The sequence below is a fragment of the Bos mutus genome, chromosome 19 (assembly GCF_027580195.1).
Source record: "Bos mutus isolate GX-2022 chromosome 19, NWIPB_WYAK_1.1, whole genome shotgun sequence".
NCBI lineage: Eukaryota > Metazoa > Chordata > Mammalia > Artiodactyla > Bovidae > Bos > Bos mutus.
The window spans coordinates 52,498,953-52,524,067 of record NC_091635.1 but is presented as its reverse complement, the minus strand read 5'-3'; the positions used below and the strand labels follow the sequence as shown (position 1 = coordinate 52,524,067).

The 25,115-nt window shown below is 44.2% G+C and overlaps 5 non-coding genes and 1 pseudogene across 5 annotated transcripts; all 6 read right to left on the bottom strand.

Moving 5' to 3' along the window:
- Positions 1-37: 37 nt before the first annotated feature.
- LOC138984047 (small nucleolar RNA U3) lies at positions 38-253 on the bottom strand. The gene has a single exon (XR_011461405.1). It is a non-coding gene; the product is annotated as a small nucleolar RNA U3 (small nucleolar RNA).
- A 9,699-nt stretch (positions 254-9,952) lies between these two features.
- LOC138984045 (small nucleolar RNA U3) lies at positions 9,953-10,166 on the bottom strand. Its single transcript, XR_011461403.1, has one exon. It is a non-coding gene; the product is annotated as a small nucleolar RNA U3 (small nucleolar RNA).
- A 4,860-nt stretch (positions 10,167-15,026) lies between these two features.
- LOC138984044 (small nucleolar RNA U3) lies at positions 15,027-15,239 on the bottom strand. Its single transcript, XR_011461402.1, has one exon. It is a non-coding gene; the product is annotated as a small nucleolar RNA U3 (small nucleolar RNA).
- Positions 15,240-18,959: 3,720 nt separating this feature from the next.
- Positions 18,960-19,173, bottom strand: LOC138984043 (small nucleolar RNA U3). Its single transcript, XR_011461401.1, has one exon. It is a non-coding gene; the product is annotated as a small nucleolar RNA U3 (small nucleolar RNA).
- A 4,414-nt stretch (positions 19,174-23,587) lies between these two features.
- On the bottom strand, positions 23,588-23,780 carry LOC138984051 (small nucleolar RNA U3; annotated as a pseudogene).
- Positions 23,781-24,898: 1,118 nt separating this feature from the next.
- On the bottom strand, positions 24,899-25,115 carry LOC138984049 (small nucleolar RNA U3). The gene has a single exon (XR_011461407.1). It is a non-coding gene; the product is annotated as a small nucleolar RNA U3 (small nucleolar RNA).

The following is a 25,115-nucleotide window of genomic DNA, read 5'->3' as shown; positions in this document are numbered from 1 at the left end:
AACGAAGTCTCACTTTTCAGAACATAATAGGAACGAAACCACTCAGACGGCGTTTTCTCCCTCTAACTCTCCCAGACGGGAGAGAAGAACGATCATCAACGGCCGATGGCAGCTGCATCAAGCAGCACCAAACGCCAACTTCACGCTCAGGAGAAAACGCTGCGTCTCTTCCTCGTGGTTTCGGGTGCTCTACACGATCAGAGAAACTTCTCTAGTAACGAACTATAGAAATGATCCCTGAAAGTATAGTCTTAACTTCTACCGGCCAGCCGCTGCTGGGTCTGCGGGAGCCGCTCACTTTCTACTGACGGCCACACTTGTGTCGCTCCCCTCGCCGCCTCACAAACATTTTCCATATTACATCCTGAAACTTGGTAAAACGGCAAACTTCAAAATACCATATTCGCTCGGAAATAGCCCAGAAACACTTCAAAGCCGCAGTACGCCTCATTAGCATACGGCTTCCTGGCACCCAATCGCAGGCGGCCGCTTCCGACTCCTACTCCAGCCTGCCGTCGCCCCAGCCACCGCATCCCGAGCTCCGCACCCAGGCAGGGTCGCCGCGCCCCTCTGCAGGCCGAGCGCACGCTTCCTGCCACCGGTCGCGTGGACGGCCTCTGCCTGCTGAAGTCCGCCTGCTTGAGAGGCCAGGTTTCTTTTGTCTTGAAAGAGAGGTGGGGGCGAGGAGGAGGAGAAAACACAGAGAACTAGTCTAATCCTGCATAGTAACAAAGGCACCCACGGTGGTTTATGAACGTCTTCTCCACGAATAAGGCATTTTAACCCATGGTCTCACTTCCTGCTCTAAAGGGAAAGGGTGTGGTTATGTCCCCATTCTCACACAGCTGGCTGGAGCACCTGTCACAAAGCTCCTCAAGGGAACCACAGGTGCTACTAGGTACCTGTGGCACTTGATCAAGCCCGGTTCTTTCTGGAAAACCACAGTGTCTGCATCAGGCGGCCTGAGCTCCAGTCAAGTTCATTTCTCTAAGAAAGCATTACATACACCATCTCAAACTTTGGTCGTGAATGACTGATCTTCCTGGCTTCCACATCTCACAGGAAGCCAAACCATTTACTTGTGGCAAGAGTTAGTCCCAGCTTCTCCTCAAAGAACACACCTTACCTACGATGCTGTGTAACTGTCACTTAACTTCCTGTTGTAAAGACGTTTCTGCCCCAGGTCTTCCAGCATGCCAGAAAGCACAGTGCTCTGTGAACATGCAGTCCGTGGTTTTCTGAATCAACCACATTTTTTCATTGCATCACAGTAACATGATTGGGGGCAGGAGCAAAAGGGGACGACAGAGGATGAGATGGCTGGATGGCATCACTGACTCGATGGACGTGAGTCTGAGTGAACTCTGGGAGTTGGTGATGGACAGGGAGGCCTGGCATGCTGTAATTCATGGGGTCGCAAAGACTGAGCGACTGAACTGAACTGAAATGAATATGAATAAGGTGACTATCATTTCATCTCATCCTACCACCTCTAGTTGAGCAGTTCCTTAAGTCTTAAAGAGTTATAAGGTCCCTTCCAGTCATTTTCACACAAGAGCCCCTTGTCTCTGGTCTCAGCCCTTCCGTATCCTTTCTCCTTTCCTCCAACCTTTCTGGGGACCCCTCACATTCCACGCCAACCTTTGGCCTCCTTTGAGCAGTTTCTCAGCTCTCCTTACCTCTTTGGATGCTTCCCCTCAGCTTCCCAGCTAACAGTGACCACACTGTGTTTTGTTTCCCTAATTACCTTTCTAAGTGCCTCTACCTACTGTGTTATAAATGCATTTACTTCTCCCTTCTAAACTGTGAGGTGTTTAAAGCAAAAAGAGTGAGCACCTTTTGGCAGCTCTTTGCAGGAGCTCTTTGCAGGAGGTCCCCTTTGTCTTGTCACTTTAGCAAAGCTATACAGCAAGTAACCTTAAACTAGGCATCCCCACACTCCACTCATCTCCTGGCCCTAGCACACCTTCCAAATCTTTTTTTTTTTCCCTTCCGTATCTTTTGATCACACAATACCTTGCCTAACCTGTTGGTTCTCTCTGTATATCAAAGATGTAGAAATGAAGAATAAATAATTAACAGGTGGCCAGATCTCTTCCCCAGTTTCCCCTTTAGTAATCTTCAAACTGTATGGAACAAACTGTGTAAACAAGATAGCATCTAAACAAAAATAACAAGAAGTCAACAAGCCTGCAAGCAGGGGGGATAATGATGATGACTCTGACCCCCTATCTCCAACCATTAACTGAGATTACTTCCCTTTTCCCTGTTAAAAACTTTTATGGCCCAGCAGAACCTAGGAGCTGGTTTTCAGGGATGTGAGTCCAGCTTCTCCCCAGATTGCTGGTATTCTGATTAAAAGCAATGTTTTCCATTTCTACCAACACTTGCCTCTTGAGCACTGATTTTCAAGCAGCCGGCTGCCAGACCTGAGTTCAGTAACAGATTCAGGTCTTGTTTACCACTGTATCTCTAGCCCCTTACCTTGATGCAGTCTCCCACATTTTATTGATGGTGGCATTTTTTCCACATTCTTCTCTTTTCAGAAATAACATATAAATGCATTTTCAAAATGCCGTTTTATATACAACTTTTAAAAATCTGAATACTCTTTAAGAGTTTTTATTTTTTCTTTAAGGAACTAAGACTTCACATTCTTAGCCTATTACAAATCAATACTTAATCTGAAGCTCTTATCTTCTGTCTCTAAAAGACACTAACACTTCTTCCTGACTCCTATAAGACCAAGGTGTGCTGGGATGTATCAAATTAGTTTTCTAACCTTATAAATATGACACCAAGCATCTGTGGATGAGGTTATTTATTACTGTCATTTTTAATTTAACCTTCTAAAATCCTGAATTTTAATTTGACTCTTTACTTTTAGAACCTCTGCTGGTTACTCACTTGAACGTAGATATGAGCAGTACATATCGGTGATGAAAAAAAAATTACTTTTAAGACAGAACAAGAAAAGTATACCAAATTTTCCCTGCCATTTGAGCCACTAACACTCCCCTTTAGCGTGCATTATGTATCTGTATTATACATTAATAGATTGCCTTTGACACAAGAATTCCTATGTACCTCCCCCCTAAAAAAAATTGATTTCCTCCTGGCACCAGTAAGGTAACTTGTTAGGGGTCCTTTTCTCAATCCTGTAAGGGGTCACGATGACCCACAATTCACCTTGCTGGACTATATAAACTGTCAACGTGTTAATTTGAGGTATAATCCTTTGTCTCAAAAACTTCTGTAACTGTACTTTGACCTCTAATAGCAGAATAGTCCTCAGAACTTTCTGAGAGACTGTCTCATAGGTTATAATCCTCAGGTTGGCGCGAATAAAATTTTCCATTTCTTTCTTAAGATTGAAAAAAATTTTTTTTGTTGGCTGCACTTGAAGACATGTGGGATCTTAGTTTCCTGACCAGGGACTGAACCCAGGCCACTGAACTGCCCTGGAAGTCTATCTTAGATTGACTGTTTATTTTTTCTTGGCTGATTTTAAATTGCATTTAGTTAAACCAACATAATAATAAAAGAAAAAGTCATACCACTGAGGGGGAGAAAGAACAAACCATCTTAAAACAACTAATGAAAGTCCCTCAGCTGCATCTGACTCTTTGCGACCTCACGGACCTCATGAACCATAGACTGCGAGGCTTCTCTGTCCATGGAATTCTCCAGGCCAGAATACTGGAATGGGTAGCCATTCCCTTCTCCAGGGGATCTTCCCAACCCAGGGACTGAACCCAGGTCTCCCTCATTGCAGGTGGATTCTTTACCATCTGAGCCACAAAGGGAAGCCCTAAAACAAAATTATGTTTAAAGCTACTTTGAATCCATTTTCCTTGTAACTCTTCCTATCTTATTACTCATAACAAGACCTGTATGTCAACCAGTTGAGTATCAAAGGTGTGTATGTATTTCCCTGCAATATGTGGGAAATGCTCAGTCACTTAGTCCGGTGTCCGACTCTTTGCGACCCTATTGAATGTAGCCCACCAGGATCCTTTGGCCAGGGGGCTGGATTCTCCAGACAAGGATACTGGAGTAAAAAAAAAAAAAACGCTGCAGTGGCTTCCTGACCCAAGGACTGAACTCACGTCTACTGCATCTCTTGCACTGTAGGGGATTCTTTACCCACTTAGCCATCCAGAAAGCCATTCCTATGGCTTGTTCCTAGCCTCATCCACCCAGAAAAAGGTAAAACACAAAAAGCCTTTACTCAAAAAGGAAAACACAGGATACTTGGGTGGAGGGTATTTTAAACTGCATTTAGTTAAACCAACAGGCGATTATACCATGGAAGTGACAGATTCAGGGGATTAAAATCTGATAGAGTGTTTAAAGAACTATGGATGGAGGTTCATGACATTCTACAGGAGGCAGTGATCAAGCCACCCACAAGAAATAGAAATGCAAAAAGGCAAAATGGTTGTCTGAGGAGGCCTTACAAATAGCTGAGAAAAGAAGAGAAGCAAAAGGCAAAGGAGAAAAGGAAAGATATATCCATCTGAATGCAGAGTTCCAAAGGATAGCAAGGAGAGATAAGAAAGCCTTCCTCAGTGATCAATGCAAAGAAATAGAGGAAAACAATAGAATGGGAAAGACTAGAGATCTCTTCAAGAAAATTAGAGACACCAAGGGAACATTAATGCAAAGATGGACATGGTGAAGGACAGAAATGGTATGGACCTAACAGAAGCAGAAAATAGTAAAAAGAGGTAGCAAAAATACACAGAAGAACTATACAAAAAAGATCTTAACAACCCAGATAATCACAATGGTGTGATCACTCATCTAGAGCCAGACATCCTGGAGTGCAAAGTCAAGTGGGCCTCAGGAGGCATCAGTATACACAAAGCTAGTGGAGGTGACAGAATTCCAGCTGAGCTATAGAAAATTCTAACGTCATGCTGTGAAAGTGCTGCACTCAATATGCCAGCACATTTGGAAAACTCAGCAGTGGCCACAGGACTGGAAAAGGTCAGTTTTCATTCCAATCCCAAAGAAAGGCAATGCCAAAGAATGTTCAAACTACTGCACAATTGCACTCCTCTCACACTCCAGGAAAGTAATGCTCAAAATTCTCCAAGCCAGGCTTCAACAGTACGTGAACTGTGAACTTCCAGATGTTCAAGCTGGATTTAGAAAAAGCAGAGGAACCAGAGATCAAATTGCCAACATCCGTTGGATCATCGTAAAAAGCAAGAGGGTTCCAGAAAAAATATCTACTTGTGCTTTATTGACTACACCAAAGCCTTTGACTGTGTGGATCACCATAAACCGTGGAAAATTCTGAATGAGGTGGGAATACCAGACTACCTGACCTGCCTCCTGAGAAATATGTATGCAGGTCAAGAAGCAACAGTTAGAACCAGACATGGAACGACAGACTGGTTCCAAATTGGGAACGGAGTACATCAAAGCTGTATACTGTCACCTTGCTTATTTAACTTATATACAGAATACATCATGAGAAATGCCAGGCTGGATGAAGCACAAGCTGGAATCAAGATTGCCGGGAAAAATACCAATGACCTCAATATGCAGATGACACCACCCTTATGGCAGAAAGCAAAAAAGAACTAAAGAGCCTCTTAATGAAAGTGAAAGAGGAGACTGAAAAAGTTGGCTTAAAACTCAACATTCAAAAAACTAAGATTATGCCATCTGGTCCCATCACTTCGGCTTCCCTGATAGAATCCACCTGCAACTTGGGAGACCTGGGCTCGATCCCTGGGTTGGGAACATTCCCTGGAGAAGGGAAAGACTACCCACTCCAGTATTCTGGTCTGGAGAAGGATCTCAAAGAGTCGAACATGACTTTCACCCATCACTTCATGGCAAATAGATGGGGAAATGATGGAATCAGTAAGAGAATTTATTTTCTTGGGCTCCAGAATCACTGCAGATGGTGACTATAGCCATGAAATTAAAAGATACTTGTTCTTTGGAAGAAAAGATATGACCAACCTAGACAGCATATTAAAAAGCAGAGACATTACTTTGCCAACAAAGGTCTGTCTAGTCAAAGCTATGTTTTTTCCAGTAGTCACATATGCATTTGAGAGTTGGACTATAAAGAAAGCTGAGGAACAAAGAATTGATGCTTTTGAACTGTGATGCTGGAGAAGACTGTCGAGAGTCCCTTGGACTGCAAGGAGATCCAACCAGTCCATCCTAAAGGAAATCAGTCCTGAATATTCATTGGAAGGACTGATGCTGAAGCTGAAACTCCAATACTTTGACCACCTGGTGTGAAAAACCAACTCATTGGAAAAGACCCTGATGCTGGGAAAGACTGACGGCGGAAGGAGAAGGGGATGACAGAGGACAAGACAGTTGGATGGCATCACCGACTCAATGGACATGAGTCTGAGCAAGCTCCAGGAGCTGGTGATGAACAGGGAAGCCTGGTATGCTGTAGTCGCAAAGAGTGGGACACAACTGAACAACTGAACTGAAGCCAACATAATTATAAAAGAAAAAAATCATAATACTGAGAGGGGAAGAGAACAAACCATCTTTGTGGAGGGTGGGGGGAGGGAGGAATGGCTTACCTGCCAGAGATCAACGAATCACCTTGAAAAATACTATGAAAGAAAGCACTGAAAAACTACTAACAGGAAAGGAGAATAGCAAAAAAAAAAAAAAAGTAAAGAAAAATACCCCTGCTTAAATATATGCAGAAACCACACACACAACATTCTCCTCCTTCAAAGAAAAAATAAAAACATTCAGAAACAAAAACACGCTTAAAAACCCCAGAGAATAAGACTCAGTTCAGTTCATTTCAGTGGCTCAGTTGTGTCTGACTCTTTGTGACCCCCATGGACTGCAGCACGCCAGGCCTCCCTGTCCATCACCAACTCCCGGAGCTTAGTCTGTGATGCCATCCAACCATCTCATCCTCTCTCTTCCCTTTCTCCTCTCGCCTTCAATCTTTCCCAGCATCATGGTCTTTTCAAATGAGTCAGCTCTTCCCATCAGGTGGTCAAAGTATTGGAGTTTCAGCTTCAACATCAGTGCTTCCAATGAACATTCAAGGACTGATTTCCTTTAGGCTGGACTAGTTGGATCTCCTTGCAGTCCAAGGGACTCTCAAGAGTCTTCTCCAACACCACAGTACAAAAGCATCAATTCTTCGGTGCTCAGCTTTCTTTATAGTCCAACTTTCACATCCATATATGACCACTGGAAAAACCATAGCCTTGACCAGACAGACCTTTGTTGGCAAAGTAATGTCTCTGCTTTTTAATATGCTAAGTTGGTCATAACTTTTCTTCCAAGGAACAAGCGACTTTTTATTTCATGGCTGCAGTCACCGTCTGCAGGGATTTAGGAGCCCAAAAAATAAAGTCTGCCACTGTTTCTGCATCTATTTGCCATGAAGTGATGGGACCAGATGCCATGATCTTAGTTTTCTGAATGTTCAGCTTTAACCCAACTTTTTCCCTCTCCTCTTTCACTGTCATCAAGAGGCTTTTGAGTTCCTCTTCACTTTCTGCCATAAGGGTGGTGTCATCTGCATATCTGAGGTTATTGATATTTCTCCGGGCAATCTTGGTTCCAACTTGTGCTTCATCCAGTCCAGTGTTTCTCATCATGTACTCTGCATATAAATTAAATAAGCAGGGTGACAATATATAGCCTTGAGGTACTCCTTTTCCTATTTGGAGCCAGTCTGTTGTTCCATGTCCAGCTCTAACTGTTGCTTCCTGACCTGCAATACATATTTCTCAGAAGGCAGGTCAAGTGGTCTGGTATTTCCATCACTTTAGGAATTTTTCATAGTTTATTGTGATCCACACAGTCAAAGGCTTTGGCATAGTCAATAAAGCAGAAATAGATGTTTTTTTCTGGAACTCTCTTGCTTTTTCGATGATCCAGCGGATGTTGGCAATTTGATCTCTGGTTCCTCTGCCTTTTCTAAAACCAGCTTGAACATCTGGAAGTTCACAGTTCACATAATTCTTGAAGCCTGGCTTGGAGAATTTTGAGCATTACTTTGCTAGCATTTGAGATGACTGCAATTGTGTGGTAGTTTGAGTATTCTTTGGCATTGCATTTCCTTGGGATTGGAATGAAAACTGACCTTTTCCAGTCCTGTGGCCACTGCTGAGTTTTCCAAATGTGCTGGCATATTGAGTGCAGCACTTTCACAGCATCATCTTTTAGGATTTGAAATAGCTCAGCTGGAATTCCATCACCTCCACTAAGGGCCCACGTGACTTCACATTCCAGGATGTCTGGCTCTAGGTGAGTGATCACACCATCGTGATTGTCTGGGTCATGAAAATCTTTTTTGTACGGTTCTTTTGTGTATTCTTACCACCTCTTCTTACTATCTTCTGCTTGTTAGGTTCATACCATTTCTGTCCTTTATTAAGCCCATCTTTGCATGAAATGTTCCCTTGGTATCTCTAATTTTCTTGAAGAGATCTCTAGTCTTTCCCATTCTATTGTTTTCCTCTATTTCTTTGCACTGATCACTAAGGAAGGGTTTCTTATCTCTCCTTGCTATTCTTTAGAACTCTGCATTCAAATGGGTATATCTTTCCTTTTCTCCTTTGCTTTAGGCTTCTCTTTGCACAGCTATTTTAAGGCCTCCTCGGACAGCCATTTTGCTTTCTTGCATTTCTTTTTCTTGGGGATGGTCTTGCTTCCTGTCTCCTGTACAGTGTCATGAACCTCCATTCATAGTTCATCAGTCACTCTATCAGATCTAGTCCCTTAAATCTATATTTCACTGCCACTGTATAATTGTTAGGGATTTGATTTAGGTCATATCTGAATGGTCTAGTCATTTTCCCTACTTTCTTCAACTTAAGTCTGAATTTGGCAATAAGTAATCATGATCTGAGCCACAGTCAGCACCCGGTCTTGTTTTTGCAAACTGTATAGAGCTTCTTCCGGAGAAGGCAATGGCACCCCACTCCAGTACTCTTGCCTGGAAAATCCCATGGATGGAGGAGCCTAGTGGGCTTCAGTCCATGGGGTCTCGAAGAGTCGGTCGGACACGACTGAGCGACTTCACTTTCACTTTTCACTTTCCTGAGTTGGAGAAGGAAATGGCAACCCACTCCAGCGTTCTTGCCTGGAGAATCCCAGGACGGGCAAGCCTGGTGGGCTGCCATCTCACGGGTCACACAGAGTCAGACACAACTGAAGTGACTTAGCAATAGCAATAGAGCTTCTCCATCGTTGGCTGCAAAGAATATAATCAATCTGATTTCAGTGTTGACCATCTGTTGATTTCCATCTGTCCAACACACAGTTGTGGATGTGACTGGTGATGGAATCAAGGTCCGATGCTATTAAGAGCAATATTGCATAGGAACCTGGAAAGTTAGGTCCATGAATCAAGGCAAATTGGAAGTGATCAAACAGGAGATGGCAAGAGTGAACGTTGACATTTTAGGAATCAGCAAAATAAAATATACTGGAATGGGGAATTTAACTCAGATGATCACTATATCTACTACTGTGGGCAAGAATCCCTTAGAAGAAATGGAGTAGCCATCGTAACAACAGGAGTCCAAAATGCAATACATGGATGCAATTTCAAAAACAACAGAATGATCTGTTTATTTTCAAGGCGAACCATTCAATATCATGGTAATCCAAGTCTATGCCCCCAACTAGTAATACTGAGGAAGCTAAAGTCAAAAGGTTTTAGGAAAACCTACAGGACCTCCTAGAATTAATACCCCCCCAAAAGATGTCCTTTTCATTATAGAGGAGTGAAGAAACATGTGGAGTCAATAGGAAAATTTGGCCAGAGTACAGAGGACAAAGGCTAATAGAATTCTGCCAAGAATATGCACTGGTCATAGCAAACACCAGACCCATTCCACAAACACTTAACACATAACCCAACAAGCCTAATTATATCACATAAAAGTGACAGTACACTGCTTTCAACAAACCAGTTATAAACAAAACCACTCAGACAGTGTCTTCTCCCTCTTACTCTCCCAAAGGAAAAGAAGAACGATCATCAATGGTCAGTGGCAGTTGCAGAAGCAACACCAAGGACCAGCTTCACGCTCAGGAGAGGACACTACATCTCCTCCTCATGGTTTCGGGTGCTCTACACATTCAGAGAAACTTCTCTAGTAACAAACTATAGAAATGATCCCTGAAAGTATAGTCTTAACCTCCAGCCCGCGGCCGCTGCCAGGTCTGTGCTAGCTGTGAACTTTTCACTGAGGGCAACACAGTTTCCCCACCACTTGGCCATTTTTTCTTCTGCTGGGAAAAAAAGCAGAAAGAGCTCTTACAATACAGCTTTCAAATGCTGTCACTTACCAACTCATTTGAACATTGTCACTGAAAATGTAATTTAACATTTTTAAAAAATCAAACTTAATTTACATAATACAGAGTGACAGCCAATCACAACAATGCCAGGAGGCATTTGCTACACAGATGGACTAAAGCTGCCCCGCCCCTGAAAGCTGTAAAGGAAAGGGCGGGTGTCTGCCTTTGCTCCCGAGAACCTAGCTGATTCCACTGATAACTCAACCTTAGCAGCTGCATTCAACCCTGTCCAAGAAGTAATAAGAGGTCACCATGACTGAGGCAGAGACGGGGACTGGGTGGCTGACAACCAGCTCTGGAAAACAGAACCTTTGGGCGTTTTGCCACAGGATTACACTACCTGTTCACACTTTCTGAATTTTTAAAATAAAGCTGGCTGCTGTCTTTGACATTATTTCTTCTCCTGACAAATACCTGAGTGCCAACTATGACAATACTGCTGCTGCTACTGCTAAGTGGCTTCAGTCGTGTCCAACTCTGTGTGACCCCATAGATGGCAGGCTCCCCCATCCCTGGGATTCTCCAGGCAAGAACAGTGGAGTGCGTTGCCATTTCCTTCTCCAATGCATGAAAGTGAAAAGTGAAAGTGAAGTCACTCAGTTGTGCCCGGCTCTTAGCGACCCCATGGACTGCAGCCTAACAGGCTCCTCTGTCCATGGGATTTTCCAGGCAAGAGTACTGGAGTGGGGTGCCATTGCCAATACTAGCTACTATTTATTGTGAGTTTGCCAGCACCATTCATCATTTTAACTGCTTTAACTATGAGACCAATATGAGTATAATCGTCCCATTTTTATGGATGGGGGACTAAGGCACAGAAAGGCCTCGGGTAACTGGCCTGAGGTCTGTCAATAGCAGAGCTGGTAGGTGTCACCTTAACCATCATCCTGGTTTGGCTTTCTATGTGCTAAAGATTACTCTAGGTACTGGGCAAACAGAGGTCCCTACTCTCACAAAAAGCTTACACCCTGCTAGGGGAGAGAGATGACAACAATTACCCAGAGGATGAGATGATGAGGCATGCAGAGGATGATAAGAGTCCAGAGAGGGATTTGACGGCCACTTCAGATTTGGGTGCTCAGGGAAGGCCTCTCTTTGGAGGTTGCATTTAAGTGGGGAAAACAATGAATACAATGACCCAAAGAAAGGAACAAGGTTGTGTGTTCCACCAACTGGAAGACAGCTAGAGAACACAGGGTAGGAGGAAGAGCAGGCAGGCCAATGTCTGAGGATTTTCTAGGCAAGTCCAACTCCCGGGCAGTCTGGATTTTAAGTGTGAGGGAAGCCATTGAGAGGCTGGAAGCTGTGAAGACCAGTTCCGAGGCCACTGCAAGCAAGGTGTCTGAAGGAGAGATCATGATAGCTTGCAAGGAAGAAGGAGAAATGTGGACTACTCTGGAAATTCAGTTGGTAGGATGGGACTCACTGGTGGGCTTGCTGCAGGAGGAGGAGTGGGGTGTCAGGGAAAGAGATTTCAAAGATTGACATGTTGGCAATTCAGTGGGTGGTGCTGCTACAGCAAAGACTGGAGAGAAAGAGGGATTTCTCATTTAAAGGAGGGGCATTCTCACAAAGGGGGAAAGGAGTGCTCACCTATTGTCCTTGCTTTATCTAATTTCACCGTTAATGACAGCTCTATGTGTTAATGCTATTTGTATTCATTTACACAGAGAGACAGATTGGGGTCAAGGAACTTCCCAGGAACCCACAACTAGTAAATGACAGACCAAGGCATATTCCTGGGGCTTCCCTGGTGGCTCAGAGGTTAAAGCGTCTGCCTGCAATGTGGGGGACCCAGGTTCGATCCCTGGGTCGGGAAGATCCCCTGGAGAAGGAAATGGTACCCCACTCCAGTATTCTTGCCTGGAGAATCCCATGGACAGACAAGCCTGGTGGGCTACAGTCCATGGGGTCGCAAAGAGTCGGACACGACTGAGCGACTTCACAGAACAGAAAACAACAGGAGGCATATTCCAGAGCATAAACTGCTCCTCTCACCGCTCCCAATATTTCAAGAGGACCGAGAACTAATTTAGGCTTACAATGAAAGCTTGGCCACTATAGATCCATAAAGAGAAACTCATGGAAGAACTACAGACATTTAATAGCAATGAGAGTAAAAGAGGTTTAACACTGACTAATAATGGCGATAGTGGTAAAGAGCAAAAAGAGACGCGGGTTCAATCCCTGGCTGGAGAAAAATACCCTGGAAAGAAGATGGCAACCCATTTCAGTGCATTTGCCTAGGGAACCCATGATAAACTTGTCAGGTTAGAGACAGCTCACATGACACACAGACAAATATGACTGGAATGACTCAGCACACACAGAGCTATAAAGAGAAACCCTCCAGCGCTGTGCAAAGGCCACTGGCAATAAGGTCAGTCAGTTCAGTCACTCAGTAGTGTCTGACTCTTTTCGACCCCATGAACCACAGCATGCCAGGCCTCCCTGTCCATCACCAACTCGGAGTTCACTCAGACTCACGTCCATAGAGTCAGTGATGCCATCCGCCATGTCATCCTCTGTTGTCCCTTTCTCCTCCTGCCCCCAATCCCTCCCAGCATCAGTCTTTTCCAATGAGTCAACTCTTCGCATGAGGTGGCCAAAGTACTGTGTTTCAGCTTTAGCATCATTCCTTCCAGAGAAATCCCAGGGCTGATCTCCTTTAGAATGGACTGGTTGGATCTCCTTGCAGTCCAAGGGCTCTCAAGAGTCTTCTCCAACACCACACTTCAAAGCATCAATTCTTGGCGCTCAGCCTTCTTCACAGTCCAACTTTCACATCCATACATGACCACTGGGAAAACCATAGCCTTGACTAGATGGACCTTTGCTGGCAAAGTAATGTCTCTGCTTTTGAATATGCTATCTAGGTTGGTCATAACTTTCCTTCCAAGGAGTAAGTGTCAGTCAGCATCCACAGTGATTTTGGAGCCCCAAAAATAAAGTCTGACACTGTTTCCCCATCTATTTCCCATGAAGTGATGGGACCAGATGCCATGATCTTCGTTTTCTGAATGTTGAGCTTGAAGCCAACTTTTCATGAAAATCTTTTTGTACGGTTCTTTTGTGTATTCTTACCACCTCTTCTTACTATCTTCTGCTTGTTAGGTTCATACCATTTCTGTCCTTTATTAAGCCCATCTTTTGCATGAAATGTTCCTTGGTATCTCTAATTTTCTTGAAGAGATCTCTAGTCTTTCCCATTCTATTGTTTTCCTCTATTTCTTTACTGATCACTAAGGAAGGGTTTCTTATCTCTCCTTGCTATTCTTTAGAACTCTGCATTCAAATGGGTATATCTTTCCTTTTCTCCTTTGCTTTAGGCTTCTCTTTGCACAGCTATTTTAAGGCCTCCTCGGACAGCCATTTTGCTTTCTTGCATTTCTTTTTCTTGGGATGGTCTTGCTTTCCTGTCTCCTGTACAGTGTCATGAACCTCCATTCATAGTTCATCAGTCACTCTATCAGATCTAGTCCCTTAAATCTATATTTCACTGCCACTGTATAATTGTTAGGGATTTGATTTAGGTCATATCTGAATGGTCTAGTCATTTTCCCTACTTTCTTCAACTTAAGTCTGAATTTGGCAATAAGTAATCATGATCTGAGCCACAGTCAGCACCCGGTCTTGTTTTTGCAAACTGTATAGAGCTTCTTCCGGAGAAGGCAATGGCACCCCACTCCAGTACTCTTGCCTGGAAAATCCCATGGATGGAGGAGCCTAGTGGGCTTCAGTCCATGGGGTCTCGAAGAGTCGGTCGGACACGACTGAGCGACTTCACTTTCACTTTTCACTTTCCTGAGTTGGAGAAGGAAATGGCAACCCACTCCAGCGTTCTTGCCTGGAGAATCCCAGGGACGGGCAAGCCTGGTGGGCTGCCATCTACGGGGTCACACAGAGTCAGACACGACTGAAGTGACTTAGCAATAGCAATAGAGCTTCTCCATCGTTGGCTGCAAAGAATATAATCAATCTGATTTCAGTGTTGACCATCTGTTGATTTCCATCTGTCCAACACACAGTTGTGGATGTGACTGGTGATGGAATCAAGGTCCGATGCTATTAAGAGCAATATTGCATAGGAACCTGGAAAGTTAGGTCCATGAATCAAGGCAAATTGGAAGTGATCAAACAGGAGATGGCAAGAGTGAACGTTGACATTTTAGGAATCAGCAAAATAAAATATACTGGAATGGGGGAATTTAACTCAGATGATCACTATATCTACTACTGTGGGCAAGAATCCCTTAGAAGAAATGGAGTAGCCATCGTAACAACAGGAGTCCAAAATGCAATACATGGATGCAATTTCAAAAACAACAGAATGATCTGTTTATTTTCAAGGCGAACCATTCAATATCATGGTAATCCAAGTCTATGCCCCCAACTAGTAATACTGAGGAAGCTAAAGTCAAAAGGTTTTAGGAAAACCTACAGGACCTCCTAGAATTAATACCCCCCCAAAAGATGTCCTTTTCATTATAGAGGAGTGAAGAAACATGTGGAGTCAATAGGAAAATTTGGCCAGAGTACAGAGGACAAAGGCTAATAGAATTCTGCCAAGAATATGCACTGGTCATAGCAAACACCAGACCCATTCCACAAACACTTAAAACATAACCCAACAAGCCTAATTATATCACATAAAGTGACAGTACACTGCTTTCAACAAACCAGTTATAAACAAAACCACTCAGACAGTGTCTTCTCCTCTTACTCTCCCAAAGGAAAAGAAGAACGATCATCAATGGTCAGTGGCAGTTGCAGAAGCAACACCAAGGACCAGCTTCACGCTCAGGAGAGGACACTACATCTCCTCCTCATGGTTTCGGGTGCTCTACACATTCAGAGAAACTTCTCTAGTAACAAACTATAGAAATGATCCCTGAAAGTATAGTCTTAACCTCCAGCCCGCGGCCGCTGCCAGGTCTGTGCTAGCTGTGAACTTTTCACTGAGGGCAACACAGTTTCCCCACCACTTGGCCATTTTTTCTTCTGCTGGGAAAAAAAGCAGAAAGAGCTCTTACAATACAGCTTTCAAATGCTGTCACTTACCAACTCATTTGAACATTGTCACTGAAAATGTAATTTAACATTTTTAAAAATCAAACTTAATTTACATAATACAGAGTGACAGCCAATCACAACAATGCCAGGAGGCATTTGCTACACAGATGGACTAAAGCTGCCCCGCCCCTGAAAGCTGTAAAGGAAAGGGCGGGTGTCTGCCTTTGCTCCCGAGAACCTAGCTGATTCCACTGATAACTCAACCTTAGCAGCTGCATTCAACCCTGTCCAAGAAGTAATAAGAGGTCACCATGACTGAGGCAGAGGCGGGGACTGGGTGGCTGACAACCAGCTCTGGAAAACAGAACCTTTGGGCGTTTTGCCACAGGATTACACTACCTGTTCACACTTTCTGAATTTTTAAAATAAAGCTGGCTGCTGTCTTTGACATTATTTCTTCTCCTGACAAATACCTGAGTGCCAACTATGACAATACTGCTGCTGCTACTGCTAAGTGGCTTCAGTCGTGTCCAACTCTGTGTGACCCCATAGATGGCAGGCTCCCCCATCCCTGGGATTCTCCAGGCAAGAACAGTGGAGTGCGTTGCCATTTCCTTCTCCAATGCATGAAAGTGAAAAGTGAAAGTGAAGTCACTCAGTTGTGCCCGGCTCTTAGCGACCCCATGGACTGCAGCCTAACAGGCTCCTCTGTCCATGGGATTTTCCAGGCAAGAGTACTGGAGTGGGGTGCCATTGCCAATACTAGCTACTATTTATTGTGAGTTTGCCAGCACCATTCATCATTTTAACTGCTTTAACTATGAGACCAATATGAGTATAATCGTCCCATTTTTATGGATGGGGGGACTAAGGCACAGAAAGGCCTCGGGTAACTGGCCTGAGGTCTGTCAATAGCAGAGCTGGTAGGTGTCACCTTAACCATCATCCTGGTTTGGCTTTCTATGTGCTAAAGATTACTCTAGGTACTGGGCAAACAGAGGTCCCTACTCTCACAAAAAGCTTACACCCTGCTAGGGGAGAGAGATGACAACAATTACCCAGAGGATGAGATGATGAGGCATGCAGAGGATGATAAGAGTCCAGAGAGGGATTTGACGGCCACTTCAGATTTGGGTGCTCAGGGAAGGCCTCTCTTTGGAGGTTGCATTTAAGTGGGGAAAACAATGAATACAATGACCCAAAGAAAGGAACAAGGTTGTGTGTTCCACCAACTGGAAGACAGCTAGAGAACACAGGGTAGGAGGAAGAGCAGGCAGGCCAATGTCTGAGGATTTTCTAGGCAAGTCCAACTCCCGGGCAGTCTGGATTTTAAGTGTGAGGGAAGCCATTGAGAGGCTGGAAGCTGTGAAGACCAGTTCCGAGGCCACTGCAAGCAAGGTGTCTGAAGGAGAGATCATGATAGCTTGCAAGGAAGAAGGAGAAATGTGGACTACTCTGGAAATTCAGTTGGTAGGATGGGACTCACTGGTGGGCTTGCTGCAGGAGGAGGAGTGGGGTGTCAGGGAAAGAGATTTCAAAGATTGACATGTTGGCAATTCAGTGGGTGGTGCTGCTACAGCAAAGACTGGAGAAAGAGGGATTTCTCATTTAAAGGAGGGGCATTCTCACAAAGGGGGAAAGGAGTGCTCACCTATTGTCCTTGCTTTATCTAATTTCACCGTTAATGACAGCTCTATGTGTTAATGCTATTTGTATTCATTTACACAGAGAGACAGATTGGGGTCAAGGAACTTCCCAGGAACCCACAACTAGTAAATGACAGACCAAGGCATATTCCTGGGGCTTCCCTGGTGGCTCAGAGGTTAAAGCGTCTGCCTGCAATGTGGGGGACCCAGGTTCGATCCCTGGGTCGGGAAGATCCCCTGGAGAAGGAAATGGTACCCCACTCCAGTATTCTTGCCTGGAGAATCCCATGGACAGACAAGCCTGGTGGGCTACAGTCCATGGGGTCGCAAAGAGTCGGACACGACTGAGCGACTTCACAGAACAGAAAACAACAGGAGGCATATTCCAGAGCATAAACTGCTCCTCTCACCGCTCCCAATATTTCAAGAGGACCGAGAACTAATTTAGGCTTACAATGAAAGCTTGGCCACTATAGATCCATAAAGAGAAACTCATGGAAGAACTACAGACATTTAATAGCAATGAGAGTAAAAGAGGTTTAACACTGACTAATAATGGCGATAGTGGTAAAGAGCAAAAAGAGACGCGGGTTCAATCCCTGGCTGGAGAAAAATACCCTGGAAAGAAGATGGCAACCCATTTCAGTGCATTTGCCTAGGGAACCCATGATAAACTTGTCAGGTTAGAGACAGCTCACATGACACACAGACAAATATGACTGGAATGACTCAGCACACACAGAGCTATAAAAGAGAAACCCTCCAGCGCTGTGCAAAGGCCACTGGCAATAAGGTCAGTCAGTTCAGTCACTCAGTAGTGTCTGACTCTTTTCGACCCCATGAACCACAGCATGCCAGGCCTCCCTGTCCATCACCAACTCTCGGAGTTCACTCAGACTCACGTCCATAGAGTCAGTGATGCCATCCGGCCATGTCATCCTCTGTTGTCCCTTTCTCCTCCTGCCCCCAATCCCTCCCAGCATCAGTCTTTTCCAATGAGTCAACTCTTCGCATGAGGTGGCCAAAGTACTGTGTTTCAGCTTTAGCATCATTCCTTCCAGAGAAATCCCAGGGCTGATCTCCTTTAGAATGGACTGGTTGGATCTCCTTGCAGTCCAAGGGGCTCTCAAGAGTCTTCTCCAACACCACACTTCAAAAGCATCAATTCTTCGGCGCTCAGCCTTCTTCACAGTCCAACTTTCACATCCATACATGACCACTGGGAAAACCATAGCCTTGACTAGATGGACCTTTGCTGGCAAAGTAATGTCTCTGCTTTTGAATATGCTATCTAGGTTGGTCATAACTTTCCTTCCAAGGAGTAAGTGTCAGTCAGCATCCACAGTGATTTTGGAGCCCCAAAAAATAAAGTCTGACACTGTTTCCCCATCTATTTCCCATGAAGTGATGGGACCAGATGCCATGATCTTCGTTTTCTGAATGTTGAGCTTGAAGCCAACTTTTTCACTCTCCTCTTTCTTCAAGAGGCATCTGCATATCTGAGGTTATTGACATATCTCCCGGCAATCTTGATTCCAGCTTGTGCTTCTTCCAGCCCAGCGTTTCTCATGATGTACTCCACATATAAGTTAAATAATCAAGGTGACAATATACAGCCTTGACGTACTCCTTTTCCTATCTGGAACCAGTCCGTTGTTCTAACAGTCAGTCCAGTTCTAACCGTTGCTTCCTGACCTGAATATAGATTTCTCAAAAGGCATGTCATTTGGTCAGGTATTCACATCTGTTTCCTTTACAGCTTTCAGGGGTGGGGCCCGCATTAGTCAATCTATGCAGCAAATGCCTTCTGGGCTTATAAAGACTTGGGTTGTGACTGGCTGTCACTCTACATTATGTAAATTAAGCCTGATGAGGTACACGTTTTTAAAACATAGCTAAAACACAGGTGAGTTAAAGAAGAAACATAAAATGATTCCTTTTCTTAGGGAAAGATCAATTGTAAGTGAAACCACTCAGACGGTGTCCTCTCCCTCTTACTCTCCCAAAGGAAGAGAAGAACGATCATCAATGGCCAGTGGCAGCTGCAGAAGCAACACCAAGGACCAGCTTCACGCTCAGGAGAGGACACTGCATCTCCTCCTCATGGTTTCGGGTGCTCTACACATTCAGAGAAACTTCTCTAGTAACAAACTATAGAAATGATCCCTGAAAGTATAGTCTTAACCTCCAGCCCCGGCCACAGCTGGGTCTGTGCTAGCTGTGAACTTTTCACTGAGGGCAACACAGTTTCCCCACCACTTGGCCATTTTTTCTTCTACTGGGAAAAAAACAGAAAGAGCTCTTGCAATACAGCTTTCAAATGCTGTCACTTATCAACTCATTTGAGCATTTTCACTGAAAATATAATTTAACAGTTTTTAAAAATCAAACTTAATTTACATAATACAGAGTGACAGCCAGCCAATCACAACCCCAGTCTTTAAAGCCCAGGAGGCACATCCTGCACAGATGGACTAAAGCAGCCCCGCCCCTGAAAGCTGTACAGGAAAGGGCGGGTGTCTGCCTTTGCTCCTGAGAACCTAGCAGATTCCACTGATTACTCAGTCTTAGCAGCTGCATTCAAGGCTCTGGAAGAAGTCAGAGTTTCAAACTCTGTTAAGAGGTTACCATGACTAAAGCAGAGATGGGGGCTGGGTGGGTGAGAATCAGAGCTGGAAAACAGAACCTTTGGGGTTTTTGCCACAGGACTGCACTACCAGTTCACACTTCATCAGTTTTTAAAACGAAGCTGGTTGTTGCGCTGACATCCTTCTTCCCTTCGCAAATAATGAGTGCTAACTATGAAACTGTTGTTATAGTTCAGTCGTTAAGTCATATCTGACACTTTGCAACCCCGAGTGCTGCACTGCAGCACCTCGGGCTTCCCTGTCTTCACTTTTTCTCTGAGTTTGCTCAAACTCTTGTCCATTGAGTCGGTGATGCCATCCAACCATCTCATCCTCCGTCACCCCCTTCTCCTCCTGCCTTCAATCTTTCCCAGCATCAGGGTCTTTCCGATGAGTTGGCTCTTCGCATCAGGTGGCCAAAGTATTCAAGCTTCAGCTTCAGCATCAGTCCTTCCAATGAATATTCAGGGATGATTTCCTTTAGGATTGACTGGTTTGGTCTCTTTGCAGTTTAAAGGACTCTCAAGAGTCTTCCCCAGCATCCCAATTAGAAAGAGTGAAACTATAAAACTGCTACCTAGTATTTGCACCAGCTTGCCAGCCACCAGTCATCATTTTAAGTGATTATACAAATATCATCCCATTTTTACAGACAGGGGGACTGAGGCACAGAAAGACTAAGGAACCTGTTGAGGTCTGTTAATAGCAGAGCTGGTAGGTTTCACCCAGCTGTGTTTTCTATGTGCTAAAGATTACTCTAGGTATTGGGCAAACAGAGGTCCCTACTCTCACAAAAAGCTTACACTCTGGTAGGGGAGGGAGATGACAACAATTACCTGAGAGGATGAGATGATGAGGCATGCAGAGGATAAGAGTTCAAACAGAGAGGGATTTGACGGCCACTTCAGATTTGGGTGCTCAGGGAAGGCGTCCTTTTGGAGGTTGCATTTAAGTGGAGAAAACAATGAATACAATGACCCAAAGAAAGGAACAAGGTTGTGTGTTACAGCAACTGGAAGACAGCTAGAGAACACAGGGTAGGAGGAAGAGGGGAGGGCAGGCAGGCCAATGTCTGAGGATTTTCTAGGTAAGGCCAAGGCCTGGGGAGTCTGCTTCTTCAGGGTCTGCTGTGGGAGTTCTAACTCCTTTGCCATTCATTTGCTGAAGGTCAGAAATTTCTCCTAAACCTGCTCCAACTGAACTCTGTCATCACTGCCCACCCCATTGCTCTACCTAATTCAGTTCCTCCTCCATTTCCCCCATTAACACAAGGAATTATTATCCACACATTTGATCAAGTCAGAAGACCTGACAGTTATCCTTGACAGCTCCCCTCACTCATGTCTTCAGTGATCCCAATGAAATGAAATTTATGGTTTATATTTCAAAGCAGAACATGAAAAAATTAAGCCTAAAATTCTGTGTGTTTGCTTGGGCTTCCTCCATCAAATGCAATGTGCATCATTACACATTAATCAGAGTCCCTCAAAAATGGGAGTGCTGGTCAACCATATTTTTTTTTTCTTTCTTTTGACATTAGCAATGGGATTTCTTAAAAGAATTTCATTCTTTCTCACCTTTGTAGGAGGGCATGGTGACTTGCTGCTTACTTTGTACAAGTTCACTGGGACTACCTGGTTCCTTGGTGAACTTTATATAAAATATCAGTATGTCATTTTGATGTACAATTCTTTGGAAAATGTATATGACTGTCTTCGACTTCTAACAGCTTTCTGAGAGTCTGCTTCTCAGGTTAATCCTCAGATTAGCTCAAATAAAACTCCCATTTTTCCCCCTTCTTCTTGTTAGTTGAATTTTGTCAACAAATCAATCCCAATTCCTGTCAACTTTACCACTTATGTATCTCACAGATCTCCTCTTTCTCTATCATCACTTCACCTTCTCCCAAGCAGATGAATGCAGCAGGTGCCTAACTGGCCTTCACACTTGCCACCTCATTGCTGTTGTTTAGGCACTAAGTCATGTTTTACTCTTTGTGACTCCATAAACTGTAGCCCGCCAGGTTCCTCTGTGCAAACTCACCCCTCCCGAAAAGTATAACTGCCACAGAGCTTTTAGAGTGACCTTAAAACACACAGCAGATGCGGTCACTCTCCTTCAATAGCTGCCCTTAGCTTTCTGTCCACCATGGTTCGACCAAATTCTGCCTTCTTTCACTCCTCCTCTGGACTAAAGTCTTATAAATCCTAAGCCTACACATATTCTATTTCCTTAGCTTAGACTGAGATACAGAGAAAGAAATCACTATAGAGGACAGGAAGTGATGTCTGCCTACATGTTTCAGAAGAGTGACTTGACTGACAGGAGAGTACAGGAAGCAAAGTAACTTTGTTTTAATACCCTTGAAAGTGAAAGTGAAAGTCAGTCAATCCTGTCTGACTCTTTGAGACCCCATGGATTATACAGTTCAAAACACTAGAGTGGGTAGTGCGGGGAGCCGGTGAGGCATTCTGCTCATGACAAAGGTCATGAGGAAGGAGGCTCAGCATACGCAAAGGCGGGATCGAGCCTCAGGAGTCCCCCCGGATATTCTCGAGCATTTTCCCCCCAAAAACCAGAGTCTGCCTACTTTATTGCTTTGTGCTCTCACCTCTGACTTTACTGGGGGCTGTCCCCTACCACCATCTCGCTCTCTCTCTGTCAAAGAGTTAACTTACAGCTCCAATTAATAAAGTTCCTGGGCAATTAGGAGTGTTTAAATCCAAACCCCTCAGATGGCTCTCTAACTCGCCTGACAAGTTTACCCGGCCTCCTGCAGCTATGCATACGATTGTTTACAGTCTCCTAGCCTCCAGAGGCACGGGAAGCTTAAGATATTCAAATAGCTTAGAGCCTCTCAGAGAGTTAAAAACTGTCAGAATAAACTAGTAAAGGATTTCATTGATGAGTCAATGCTTGTTGCCAAGTTTTCACATCCCCTGAATTGTATCCTTGAATGTGTATTAATTAATAGTTGGTATATAGTAAAAAATAAGTAGTGGCCTTGGTGTTAGTAACTTTAGACCCTTAAGGTAATAAATTCTTTCCTTTGTTGTAAACCCATTACACATCCGCCCTATAGGAATGCAATTTTATCTTTGGAAGATGGTGCCAAACCTTAAAATAATTACTCTTAGAGAAAATAAGTCTTTGTTGATAAGTCCTTGTCAAGAGTCATAAAATGTTAGTAGGCCTTCTGGCTAGAAGATGATATAAATCACCTAAACCATTTGTATACGATAAATTTGCAGGAAAGAAACCTTGGTTTTTGATAAGAATCAAAGACTGCTGACTTTGCATCCCCTATTATCCTCTATGTGTAACTTAGGGTATAAAAGCCCCTGTTAAAAATAAAGCTATGGGCCTTGTTCACCAGCGCTTGGTCTCCCCATGTCATTCTTCCCTTTAACTTCCAGCTGAGTCTCCATCTGGAGCGCGGAACCCACCACGTTTACTCATTATGCCTGAGCTTCTAAGACCCACTCGAGAAGGTGTCTAGGGTGAGGCACCTTCCGCTATTCGAGAGGGCGCCTGCGGCCTACATAAGTGGTGCAAACTTCTTGTCTTGAAGTTTTATTGGTCTCCCGCGTAAACCAAGCTACTCAGCTTCTTTTCTCCACTGAATTTTCCTACTGAGCTATCCTCATTCTATTGTTCTCTATATCTCTAATTAGCATATAAATAGTCGCCTAGGCCGTCTCTCCTTTGAATACCCTGGATCAGCTGGGGCTGGTCCCCAGCAGGGTAGCCTATCCCTTCTCCAGCAGATCTTCCCAACCCAGGAATCAGGAATCGAACTGATATCTCCTGCATTGCAGGCGGATTCTTTACCAACTGAGCTGTGAGGGAAGCCCTTAATACCCTTGGGCCACCCCTAATGTGTGAAGGAGCTCATGACCTGTAAATCCAATCAGAAAACAAAAACTTAAAATTGCATCAGAGAAACTCCCCCCTCGTTTCATTGGAAAAATCACAGATAGTGTTCCCCGCCTCTTACTCCTCCAGGGGAAAAGAACAGTCATCAAAGGCAAAAGGCAGTTACAAATGCAACATCAAGAGCTGACTTCACATTCTGGAAGAAAACCTGCCTCCTTGTGGCCTTTGAGGACTCCACACAGAAACTTTCCAGTAACAATCTAGAGAAATCTCTTAAAACATACAGTTGCTTTAACCCCAGAACCTCTGCTGGGGTCATGGCAGTCAGTTCAGTTGCTCAGTCGCGTCTGGCTGTTTGCGACCCCAGGCACTGCAGCACGTGAGGCCTCCCTGTCCATCAACAACTCCCGGAGTTTACTCAAACTCACATCCATTGAGTAGGTGATGCCATCCAACCATCTCATTTTCTGTCATCCCCTTCTACTCCTGCCTTCAATCTTTTCCAGCATCAGGGTCTTTTCCAATGAGTCAGTTCTCAGCAAGTGGCCAGAGTACTGGAATTTCAGTTTGAGCATCAGCATCAGTCCTGCTAATGAATAATCAGGACTTATTTCCTTTAGGGATCACAGCAGCCACACACTTTGTATAGATAGTGACATTTCTCATATAAAGGCAGATTCTTTTGGGGGAGTGCACACGGTGTGGCTTTCCCTCATGCCTCAGACAATTAAAAAAAAAAAACAAAACCTGCAACGTGGGAGATGTGGGCTCAATCCTTGGCTTGGAAAGATCCCCTAGAAAAGAGCACGGCTACCTACTCTGGTACTCTTGCCTGGAGAATCCCTATGGATAGAGAAGACTAGCACACTACATACAGCCCATGAGGTCACAAAGAATTGGACGAGACTAAAAATCTATGGTTTTTCCAGTAGTCATGTGTGGATGTGATTTGAACTATAAAGAAAGCTAAGCACCGAAAAATTGAGGCTTTTGAACTGTTGTTGGAGGAGACTGTTCAGAGTCCCTTGGACTGCAAGGAGATCCAAACAATCCTTCCTAAACAAAATCAATCCTGAATATTCCCTGTAAGGACTGATGCTGAAACTGAAATTCCAGTAGCTTGGTCAGCCGATATAAAGAACTGACTCTTGGAAAACCACTCTAACGCTGAGAAAGCTTCCTCAAACCAAAATTAAAGCCTAAACCTCAACGGTATACTCCAGTTCAGTCATGTACGACTCTGCGACTCCTTAAACCACAGCATGCCATACCTCCTTGCTCATCCTCAACTCCTAAAACCCAACAAATTTCAGCGACATAGAAAACTCAAACTCAATTCGCCATGTAGCTAAAAAACTAATACCACAGAAATCTTACTTTTCAGAACATCATAATAGGAACGAAACCACTCAGACGGCGTTTATCTCCCTCTAACTCTCCCAGACGGGAGAGAAGAACGATCATCAACGGCCGATGGCAGCTGCATCAAGCAGCACCAAACGCCAACTTCACGCTCAGGAGAAAACGCTGCGTCTCTTCCTCGTGGTTCCGGGTGCTCTACACGATCAGAGAAACTTCTCTAGTAACGAACTATAGAAATGATCCCTGAAAGTATAGTCTT